At 44.6% G+C, this 12,401-nt stretch overlaps 1 protein-coding gene across 3 annotated transcripts in view; it reads right to left on the bottom strand.

Annotated features, from left to right (window-relative positions):
• Positions 1 to 12,401, bottom strand: part of PAK5 (p21 (RAC1) activated kinase 5) — a 91,294-nt gene that overhangs the window by 29,665 nt on the left and 49,228 nt on the right. The gene's annotated exons all lie outside the window — the stretch shown is intronic.

The following is a 12,401-nucleotide window of genomic DNA, read 5'->3' as shown; positions in this document are numbered from 1 at the left end:
AGATCTACTGAGGTATAGCTGTGGTCCACCGACCAGTGGTTCAGTTTCTGTGGTTAAAACCCTGCAGCAGCAGCAGCACCCAAGAGCTTTCCAACTGGGCTGACTTCAGAGGCAGCTAAAAAACACAAAGCAAAGTTGGAGATGTTTGAGACTGACGACAGAAATCCTCCCTCCAAGAAACACAACTCTGTTTTTAAAATCTTGTAACAACAAGACAGGAGCAGACTGGAAACTTGTGACATGTCATAGCTCCAGGAGCAAAGTTTGCCACAGGCAGGGGCTGTGTGTGACTTGAACAGGTTTGCATCCAAACAAAAATGACAGAACAAAGGGCAGTTAATATAACGCAATGAAGCTCCAGTGTCTCTAACCAGTATCTCAGAAATCTGGGCTTGGGAACTGGTTTGTACCTGGATTACTGATGTGCTATGGGAGAAACGTGGGCACGCTGCCTTCTGCACGATAGCTCTTCATCGTCAGCCATGATGCACGTGCAGTGAACAGATGAAGCAAGGGGTGGTGGCAATCCTGACACATTGTTCTGTTCTGGCATCACAACTTTCTAAGCAAAATCCATTGCAAAAATGCATCTTAAACCAGGTGTGAACCGACTATGCTGCCCATCGCTTTGAACTTGGTGCAACCACTCACATCAGCGGAGAAAGTGCAGGGAGGTGAGATAACATCCAGGACCCTACAGCGGCTTGGGGCTAGCCCAAACGGCTGCAGAGTTTTCTGAAGCCCTCTCTGCAGCCACAAGACAATCATCACCAACCTTAACGCTGTATCAGCCAGTTGTCCTTAGATCCAGTATCGCCAAATACTTCAGCTTTGATAATGGACCGCTACATCTCACAGGAGCCGGGGGTCAGTGCCAACGCCGAGGCGCCCACTGACGCTGCTTCTATGGCACAGAGTCGGTGTTTTACATCTATAGGTGATCAATGCTGGGAACTGGTGGGGCACAACATGGTGTGAGTCTTCCCAGGGCTGATATCATTTCAGTCTCACTCACCACCACGTATGTTTACCCCTGGTATGGGGGTACCAACTGCTGCCATAGAGAATACAGTTTGCTCTCAACTGATGATGTCAATTTTAAAACCCTGAAGAGAGGGACAGTCTATAATTCAAAGTCACACCACAGCATAAACTGTCTTTGTAGCTCAGACGACATTTCCCAGATGGGGTTCCCCTCGTGCCCTAAACATGCCCATTAACAAATGCAAGGTTGATGGAGCATTAACCCAATTAATGATCCCAGTGCTTTTTTCTCAGTGAAAGATTTCCGGCTGCAGTTTGATTGAGCTTTCTGAAATACTTAAATAAATTCCAACGTGATAAAATTTTACGCTAGAGAAGTAATTGCCTTCATTTGACAGCTCTGGCAGCGAGGTGCTTGCTTAGGAGGGCAAAGGCTCTTGGGTCACTCCACTGTGGTTGTGGTCATCTCCCTGCTTTTAATTAAAATGAGGATTTTGACAGTCTTGATAATTTAGAAGAAACAATTTAAACTGTATTACTTTTTGCTACGATTTACCACAGTGAAGGAGGCTTTATATAGGGCTTGAAGACAAAGTCAACATCTCTGTTTCAGAGCGGACGGAGGCCAGCTTGAGAAGCTCCCTGTGCTCTGCAAGCCGTGGCGTACGGTTGTGAGTTACCTTCCCACTTCATAACTCACCAGGCAACGGCAGCGAGCGGAAGAAGATGCTGACGAGTGCCTCAGTCCCAAGTGCCGTGCAGTTGGCGTTTCGCAGATCCATGGGGCTTGCCTCCCATGAGCCCAGCAAAGCACCACTCAGGGTCCAGAGGGTAACTGCAATCACACTTCTGCGTATTTGGGATTAAAACACCAAGGAAGGGTGGGATGATGTGCGTGGTGCACTAGTCAGGCTGCCAGGGAAGGGATCATTGACGTACAGCAGGAGAAATCACCCTGCAGACGGTGCCATGCCGAAAAATACCTCAGTCCTATGGCCTTAAAAACAGAGAGGAAGTTTCAAGGTACTTCACTAAAACTGCACGCTCCCGGCCACAGGCATGTAAGGTGTGCTTTTTAATCTGATTGACAACTGAGTATTACTGGCTCCTTCACCTTCTAAAGCCTCATTCTTTTATTTCAGAGAATTTAAGAATTTGTATTAGCAAAATTAAAACAGAAAAATACTACATATGCATTGTAAATTGCAGTATTCTTTCTTCCAAGGAAGTATTTTAGCTTTCGTTTTCAAGGACAGCTATTAAATGGGAAATGCAGCAATAGGAATGCCCTCAGTAAGGGGTACTAACTCCCACTGAGCGATTTTCACCCGCAATCGTGGACATAAAGCAGAAAATCTGTGCAGAAATCGAACAGTTAGGTCAAATTTACAAGGCAGGGGAGAGAAAAGACATGAGCAGCTTCCTGAGCTGGTGTTTTACCTATTCGCTCTTGTAAATGAGAAGTGCAAATCAAAGACGTTCCGACAGGAACAAGCCAAGGCAGAAGATTTCAGAGGATGCTCCGCAGCAGAGGCGATGCCCAGCACAGCACCGCAATATCTCATTTACAAGAGACCGCTGAAACATTTCTAGGGTAATCTCGACTTGATTCGATTTGCTGGACTGCGCCCTCGCCAAGTGCACTATGTCCCCGGCGGCAGATTGGTCCTGACACGCTTAATAAATTAATCTGCCCGACAAAATGCTGCTCCCACTCCTTCCTCCAACCCTCCCAGACAGCATGGAAAGTCAGGAAGAAGGAAAAGGGCCATGCAGCCACTGCTGGTAAGAGAGAAATGGGGCTGCTACTCCCAGTCTGGGGTGTGGGATGGAGTCAGATCCAACCTCCGGCCCCAGAGAGTTCTCCCAGGGTGGTTCATAAAAGCCAGCAAATTTAAACTGGTTTTCTATGCCTATCTATCCTAATGCTCCCGGAAAGTGCTACTTCATATGGAAGCGCTAAGTCCTAGCAGTAAGGATCTTCACTTGTTCTCGGCGAGAATTATTACACATAGGCTAAGACGCACATCGCAATTACTGTTTTGCTCAGACTACAAAACTATAAAATTCAGTAAAATTCACAATTTCTTGCTATTCTTTTAACCGTGTGATCCTCATAGCTAATTAAAGCCTGTTGGATCTGATCCTGGCAACTGAAAAGCAAAAACGCTCATCCTAAATACTTCTCTTCTGTTCACTCTTTTCTCTCCAAAGACCTGTATCTGAAATGCTCTTTTTTTTTTTTGGCCCATTCAGTTCATCACACAGACAACAGAAAAGGCATTTAAGAAGTCTCTGTGGGCAAGTCAGCGTTGTTCCCCATGATACACAGCACTTGTCTAGTGTAATTGGATCCTGTTTGATGGGAAAGACAAGAAAGAGCGAGCAGCAAAGCATTTTCAAATTCCTAGAGAGCCACCAAAGCCCAGACCTAATCATGTCAGAGTAGGAGATAGAAAAAAACATATTTACACCTAGAACTTTAGCTCCACAGGTAAGTGAGCTGCTTGGCAACATTATTTTCCCACTGATCCTACTGCTCGTTATAAGCCAAACTCTGCTGGGATTAAACTTGGCTGTTTGCTTATAATATAGAGTACAATTTAACGGGACTACAACCAGTATGGTTTCTGTTCTGGACTACAATGGACCAAAACAAGGTCACCAGTAGATCTAGGAGCAAATACATCATGCAGGTGTGCAGAACATATAGTTACTGCATGATTATTGTCATTGCATGGTTAAATGGAAATGGAAGCAGCAAACACTGTCCTAGTGCTGACAGGGAGTGCAAATGCTGCGTGACCGACTTTTTACAGAAATCCCCTCCACAGACCTGTGACGAAGCGGGCTAAAACCTCTACCTCGAACAAATGCCATCAGGATGCCCAAACGCATTTCTCATTACCTCTGCTGTCCAGATCCGCTTTTGACGTGCAGGGAATGAACTTCCAGAGATTTCTTGCTGCCACCTAGTGTTTGCCACTGCTGGCCACTGACCAAATGAGCAGAGACTTTCTAACATCAACGCAACTCTACATCAAAGTGACTTCAGCAGCACTATTGCAGGTTTGCCCAGTCCATGGAAACAAGAAATCTCCCAAAGTGTTTTAATCCATCCGTTTTCTCAGCTGAGCCAAGTGCAAGTCTGCTGGATTATTTAACTGAAGCTCAGTAAAACACATTCAGCCTTTCCACTTGTTAACTGGGGAAAGCTTTTACTGCTTGCATTTACCGTTTATTTCCCACGCTTTGCTCTGAGGGATCATTGCCACAGTACGGGAACCAAAAGGACCCGACTGCCGCAGCAGCCGCTCCAAAGCGCCACCTCTGCTTGCCCAAAATCCTGTTTCTGGCCTCAAAGATCTCACGGGTCACTGCAGGGAAAGTTTGGGAGGCAAAAAGCTTGGCTTAAGCGAACAGGAAAGAAACAACAGCCATGTTAGCAATGATGGAGCTAGAGCCCTTCACCTCCAGCAGCAAGCTGGGAGCGTGGCTCATTTATCAGGGCAGGCAGGCAAGCGAGAGGAGTTACTGGAACAGTTTCCTGCGGATTTGTCTTCAGGGACTAACTTCCACATTAAAAAAAGAACCTGGTTACGAGTGTCCTTGCTCAGGATCTAATTCCTGGCTTCTTTCAGGTTATACAGTGCTACCTGGAGAGTATTCCCAGTCTTGGTGTTCCCAGAGGAGACCAGATTTAATTTCTGAAACACTGACACCGAGAGTTCACCCCTTTTATGTGTAGACCTACAGGTTAATGTGTTCCTTGGGCTCTAAAGCAGGCGAGTCTGCCTCAGCAACTGTAGGCTGTGAACTCTAAATTTACTTTCCATCTTTACTTAGTGTATTGCAAAGTTCTGCTCACCCGTGTAAGCTCTCGTTAATGGAACTAAAGCTTGTCCTTACACGGTTCCTCCAACACTAGTATTGCTTAAAACCACAATGCTGACATAAACAGCATTTAAAAACATTCTTTTACTAATTATATTGGAGAAAACTACTTTTACCCACAGAAGTCTCTAATCTATATTATTGCCTATCATTGCTGCAGGCTCAGCTAAAGTCAATTCTTTTTCATGTGAGCAAACCCATTCAAATCAAGGCCAACTGTTGCCTGAACAAAGCTTACTCAATGACGAAGGACTTCTGAGCAACATCCCTAGATCTCCACCCTGTAGACAGGAAACTCCAACACTACTCCAGGGAAAAGCTCAATGAGGTCAGGGGGACCACTCAGGTGAAGATGTGAGGTCCTCCAAGTGTCTGGAGGAGCAGGGTATTGGTAGCACAAGCTCCTTCATGGATCTCAGGGACTTTTTAAATGAGGGACATGACCAGCAGGCAACCAAGGATCAACCCTCCAAGACAGAGGGATAAAACGATGCACTTAAAGCCTTACTGCAGTGCTGAACTCGTCTACGTGGTCCAATGAATCATTCCCTACCCAGCGCTATCTGCTGAGGGACCACCTCTGTAAACCACATTTCTGCAGGCATTACTTCTGGGTCACTGGAGCATGTTTAAACAACAGAAATAATAGTTAAAAAAAAAAGTGTTTTGTCACTTACAGTATTTATTCTGTGTGGTGGAAGAGATTTTTTTACTGACAATCTCAGTGTTTCTCTAGGACGGCCAGGTCCTGCTTGTGAACCCTGACACTGGTGTCTACAATTCAGCTGCAGACAGACCCTCCAAATATACCTGGCTGAACCTGAAGGGTTTCTTATGAGGGACAAATACATTGGTCAGAAAAATTATGTGAATAATTAATTTTCTTGTTCATTAGGTGAACTGAAACACTGAGGAACACTTTGTGTTTTGAGTCAATCCAAAATGATAATGATGCTGCTTTTTCTTCTCCAAAGGAGGCACTAGAAAAACAATTTCAAGTTAAGCTGGACAAAGTGCATCAATAGCGTGAAATGCAATGGCATGAAAATGAAAGAGCTACTGCTAAGAACACAATCGGGAACTTTGCTGTTTGGAAAGCCAGAAACTCAAAACTATAAAGAAGAAATGAGAATGCATCAGTTAAAAGCACCATGGGAAGAGGTGCTTCCTTCATTTTATGATGACTCTAGGTTGCCAGTGTGACACTGCAGTAAAAAAATCCATACACCAGTTAATGTACTTTTGACAGAGATGAAGATGTATTAATTTCACTGAATGTATGTGCATAGGGGTATGGAGAAGACTCAAGGGAGGTGCAAGGAAAGGAGGAACTAGTGTTACAGGAGCAATAGCCACCCTCTCCCCTAACTTTTGTCCTCGGGTGGTTTTTCACCTCACCTGACCTCCCTGCCCAGGGTACATCAGCGGAGAGGGATGGGCAGCTCCTACCATGGCGAGTGCCAGAAAAATCGCTGTAACAGCTCTGCTCCGGGCTGCATCCTGGCGCACGTCACATGCAAGGCTGCTTTGATCTTGGAAACCACAATATTTAAATACTTTCACAGAAAAACCTGAAAAAAAAAATTTCTGATCTCCAAAATGTATCCTCTTCCAGTTGAAACTCTTAGAGTGGAACTGCATTTTCCATAAAAGGAACTACTCATCTGAGAAATGTATTCCCATTCTTTCATTCAGGCCTTTTATTGAAGTCAACCTCACAGGCAGCAGCAATATTCTTCTAAAGGACTTATGTAAAAACCTGTTATTTTTGAAATCAGACAATCAGAAATAAGACTAAAAGTTTCCTCTCTGCAATGTAGTATGTATGAGAACAGATTAACACAGTGATTTATATCTAGTGATATAAATGATAAAAAACTTCTGAGCTGTATACTTCTTGCATTTATTCATACAGTGGCTGATTTTTATTTGTACAGGGAAAGATTTCCTGCAATATTACACAGAATTGGCAACGTGGCTCTTCTCACACCAAGTGAATGCCGCAGTAAGACACATCCATGGACACTAGGTGGCATATTTGTATTACATCTGTACAGGGAGGTACAGAGATTAATTGAAGTAGTACTGTCACTTAAAAACTTGAGAAATCAAACAACCCTCAAGACAGAACCATCATCCTTTTGAAACAGAAAGTTTCTACTTAAATATGTTGCTGTAGTTTCTTCTGGCACCATGTAGCCTCAAGTCTGTTCCTGTTTAGTGATCAAAATAAACTGAACAAGGGGCTGTATGACAGGACAACTGCAAATCTGGCCATAATTACCTGCAGAGGAGGATAATCACAGAAGAACTGATCCTGGAAGGGACCTCCGCAGGTCATCCAGTCCGACCTCCCATTCAGAGGCTAATGTCAAAGTCCAGTCAGGCTGCTAAGGGCATCGGCCATCAAATTTTGCCCTCTCCAAAGGCTGTGGTCCCACAGTCCCTCTGGGCTGCTGTCCCACTGCTCAACCATGCTTGCTGGTAAAACATTTTCCTTTTACCCAGAATTTCCTATGCTGGAAGGTGTTGGCTCTTGCCCTTTTTGGAGACACCCCCTCCACTTTCTCTCCTCCTGACAGACCATGTGTCAGGTCCAACGTGCGATTGGAAAGAGTGCAATTAGGAAATGTGAGTTATTAAGCATGAATTTTCATGACGTTGTTACAAGAAAGGCCCACCAGATGTCAGCAGCCTTCCAAGTCCTGTCCCTGTGGGTCCACAGCATCCTGGTGGGATGGGAGCAAACCTTCTTCAGGTAAGAACTTCAGACTGTCTCATGTACAGAGGTACCAAGCGAAAAATAAGCAAAAAAAAGCTAAACAGAGGTAAAAATTTGGGAGGGGGAGGAAGAGAGGTCAGGACAACCATTGCTCTGTCCATCTGCCCCCAAGCAGCAGGAAAAGCCTTTGAGCGGCTCTTTATTTCTAAACGCCCCTTTTCATGGTCAGGCATTTCCTTCATGCAATTCCATGCAGAAGGAGAGGGCTGGGGGTTACCTAATGAGAACTGGACATTTCTGACTGCTCAAGCCCAGACAAGGACCCTTGCTCATCTCCCCTCTTTGAGGTCTTTGGCCACACAGCACCGCTGCACACGGTTCTGCACAAATGCTCAGCATCCTCCACCTAAGCAAGGAAAGCACGTGAACGTAGGACAAAAAAATGACAACCTAAACAAGGCTTGAATTTCATTGCTGGAAATATTTTAAGAGGCCAAATAGGATGGGGAAGAGAAATATCTGCTTTTCCTCCTGTCAACACGCACTGTAAACAGAAGCTTTGATTTTCATGTCAGAGCTATTAAAAGGGCCACCACCAGTAACTCATTTTCTGATTATTTCCCCCCCCCGTGTAATAGAGAGGCTGAAATACAGCAGTAGAAGCTTAGGAAGGTTTTAAAGATTACAGTTAACTCACCAGGATTGGGGTCAATGTTTGAAAGGCAGAAGTGAGAAAAACTAAAACTAATAAGACAAAACATACAGCTTAGACCGCTGAGACATGAGGATGAAAGAGAGGGAGAAAAGCCAGTGACCCTGTGGTCTGTCCCCTACAGAGATTCTCTGCTCTGCAACACCCACACATTGCAGGACATCAGGTAAATGAGCTGCCGCAGGCTAATGGCACAATTAACGTGCATCTCAAATTAATGTGCATCTCAGCTCAGCCACGGGGCATTCAAGGGCATTTTGGTGAAGTGACGGAAAGGACGACGTTTCATCTACTTTTAAGGCAGCTCGACCCACACGGCACAGAAGAGACTCCTTCCATTTTGCTGACAATACAGCATCGATGTCAAGCTGAGGATCTCGCTCTGCCTTTGCTGCCTGAAGACTGACCCCTCTGCACCGCCAAGCTGTGCTAACGCTTATCTCAGTGTGTGTCCAACACCACGGGGCAGCAAAAGCCCCCATCCCCTTCTGTTCTGTGTTCCTGAGGGAAGAAAGTGGGGGAGGAAATTCAGGAAACCTGTGAAATTCCATCACATGAGCATGGTTGGACGTGTGGAGAGGAGGAGGAGATAAGGAGGAGAGGAGAAGGACATAAGGAGGTCCTAGAAAGGATTCAGTTCTCTTGATGCTTCTATTTTTTTGTCACCCAAATACTCACAGTCATGTCCCACCATACTCAAGGACAAGCCCACCACCATGTCATCCTCAAGTTGGGTACCTTGACCTTGCTGATGGTGTGGATACCCAAAGAATCAACAAAAGCAAAGCGATGGAGGCTTCACGCATGTAGTGGCACAGACAACCAAATAATAACCCTAGCATGGGGTTTTTTTTTCAGAAACAAATGGCATTTTTTCCTCTGGCAATTGAGAGAAGGGAGGAAGCTCAGCTGTTCATTTCACTGGGAAATATGAGAAAGGATTTTAACAAGTCTTCAGGGCTGTCCTGCTCCCACTGACAGCAGCATCTTAACAGAGCATCTTTACAAAGCCAATGCTAAGCTCTTTTGGCAAAAATCCCCAAAATAAGGGTTCTGGTGGTTTTTTCCTAATGTTTTGAGCAGAGTGGAGAAACCATGAAGAAGTCATTGAGTTTTGCAACCTAAGCACGATGCATTTGCTTAGTTGTTGATTCTGAAGCTTTCAAAAAATCAAAGGGTGGCAAAAAATTGAAGCTCCTCTGTAGCAAAATGGTGAGGACAGGCCAAGTATATTGTGTGCTGAGGGGAAACATGCAAACCATGAGCTCCAGGTACATGCAAGACAACTACAAAGCACTGAAACAAAAGGACCAAGAGGCCTGGCATCAGGATCTCAGACTTTATGAAGCCTATTTTAAGTACAGGACGACACAGACAGTTCACATTTTTCACATAGAAATGTTTTCAGGGAAAAAATCAGTCTCTTTTCAAAACCCACTCTCTCCACACCCCAAACCTTTAATGATTGTCGTTTTCTATTTTTCATGAAATTTTCTGCTGCGTTTTCCTGACTCGTGTTAGCATCTGAAATGCACAATACTCTGCTGGTATCTGGGTCACCCACATCGAGAAGGGGAATCCCATTATTGTCTCTCCTCGTACTTGAAATGAATAAATTTGTATAGTCAGCTTAGGTTGGGACTCAAACGCTGATATTACCACGACAAGCCGCCGCCACCTGTGTGCAAAAGCACTATGAGCCTTTCATCCCAGCCAACGCAGAGGCAGGGCGATGACTTTCCCAGGATATTTGGGAGCCCAGGGCACTGCCTCTTCATCATCACCGCTGCTGCCTTTGAATATAGATGTAGCAGCGAGAATATTTATCATTTATTGGTTTTACCCAAAGGGATAATTTGCTTTGCAGCTTGCAAAACAAGCAAATACCACGAACGGGGAAAGCTGCAAAAGCTACACAAGCCAAGAAAATTCCTTCTCTTCCTCTGCTTCAGTTTTGGGTGAACCCCAAAGCAAACAAACACCATTTCTTCTCAAAACCAAGAAATCGTGCTCTCTAAGTCTACCTCTATGATCTGTGCTACTCTTCAGCCACCAAGGAGCACCCATTAGCAGGAACACTTCTGCCTCACACCACATGGGTAGTCAATACTGAAGTAATTAAACAGAAAATAAATTCAGGAATGCAGAACAGTTGAGTGTTACAGGGCTGCTGTATGACCTGAAACCATGGCATGAACTAATTCTGGCCAAATATCTCAGTCTGATTTAATACCGTGACACAGGACACAATTCTGAATCTTCTGCTACACCTCAGGGCGTTCACAAGTGTGGTAAATAAACTACCAACTGCTGGGTGGAAAAGTTGTAAACAATATTGAGATCTGGGAGCCTTTGGTTCCTATCTTCATGAACTGCAAGACTATTTTAAACCCTCAGTTCTTCCTGAAGTTATGACATTCTCAGTGCCTAAATCACCCTTCAACAGAACTAAAGGTGCTGGTGCACGTGCACACATAAAAAATTCATCTAAACTAAATTATTACGCTGAACTGCTTCAGCAACATTAAATATTCTTAGTTTTAAAGTGGCCACAACTCAGTTTCTCTCCGTAAGTTAAGCTGTATCAAAACAAAGCACGTTAATTCTTAATAAATATTCCTCCTTTGGGGCTTGATCCTTCACACCTCGCAGTGTGTTTTGCTTCACTGGGACTCTGCACGTGAACCACGCCATGCATATGTCCATTCAGAGGCCAAGACCCGGAGTTGTGGTGTCTGTATGCTGCTGAGAAAGCTAATCTATTTTAAAACTTTCTAAGCTTACGGATTTACTGCTCTAGAACTGCAGAAAAAAAGATGGTACTGCTGCAAGATTGTAAACTGTTTTTTGTTTTTTTTTCATTTTAAAGCATGTTTATGTATTCACATCAAAACACCCAGGGATATTTTGGTGTTAAGAAGGGCTGTGGAACAAAGTTACTCTCCTCCTCCAGCAGGAAAAGGTTTGCCTACTTTTTTTCCTCATTATTCTGGACCTGTATTATACAGCAAGATATCTTATTACAGCAAAAAATCAAGACTTTGGTCTTACCCTCCCTGTCCTGTAGAGCAGTCCTGACCAGCAAGTGATGAGAGCCCTTTAGGAGAAGGCAGTAAATGTAAATTTAGCAAAGAGCACTTAGCAAATATAAATACGGGGTCTGTGCTCTCCAGATTATCTGATTTTCCCTAGCTGCAGAAAAAAATCACATTAAAATTAAATTCTAAATTTATTTTGCAGCTGGATGATGGTGAGATGTATATCGCTGGTGGGGTATAGGCTACCACCAGCGCACAGGTGTAATTTACTGCGACATTAGGATGCACAATCCCAGAAACACTGCTAAATCAGGGCAAATTTGTCTACTGGAATCCTGAGACTCTAAGGACTGGGATCGCAGAGCTGCGCTGGTGCCTTGTCCAGTGCTGTTCTACCCTCCAAGACAAATTTTTTCCCCAGCTGTCCAGCCTGAACCTCCCAAGCCACACGGGGCTGCTTCCCGTCATTTTGCCACTGGGTGAGGAGCTCAGCTCCATCACATGCGTTACCCCCTCCAGGTAGCAGTGGGTGGCAATGAGATCTCTCCCTGAGTTCCTTGCCTGGCTGAACAAGCAATTTAATTTTTTTCCTTGGGTGTACTTTTCCCTCTCTCCCTTGCTCCAAACTGCCTTTGCCTAAAGCACCATTCTGAAATTAATTATCAAGGAGCTTCATGCTGCAGAGGAGCATCATTTTGGTCCTCCACTGGGACTTGTGGCTTTTTCTTCTGCAGCCCGGGAGTGGAAAGGCATGGCCCCTGTAAAACCCATGACATGGTCTTCTGGGACATTAGTACAAGTTTTATACATATAACAATTTTTCCTTGCAGTCCTACTGTTAAATATTTGGATTTGCAGCTCTCTCTGTACTTGCACACTCCCCAGCCATGCCTGCCTTCTGGGACAGTCGCTCTTTGCAATGCAGATAAATATTTTCCGTTTGTTGGCACTTGGTGGCCAAGCCTGACACACCATCTCCTTCCAATCTCCTTTATATTTCCAGCAACACATAACCTTTCCCCAAGTTGTAGCGGTTTAGAGAAGTTGGGAA

The sequence above is a fragment of the Chlamydotis macqueenii genome, chromosome 3, assembly GCF_036417535.1.
Source record: "Chlamydotis macqueenii isolate bChlMac1 chromosome 3, bChlMac1.mat, whole genome shotgun sequence".
NCBI classification, from domain to species: Eukaryota; Metazoa; Chordata; class Aves; order Otidiformes; family Otididae; genus Chlamydotis; species Chlamydotis macqueenii.
The sequence above is the reverse complement of the archived record's forward strand: the minus strand, read 5'-3'. Positions and strand labels throughout refer to the sequence as shown.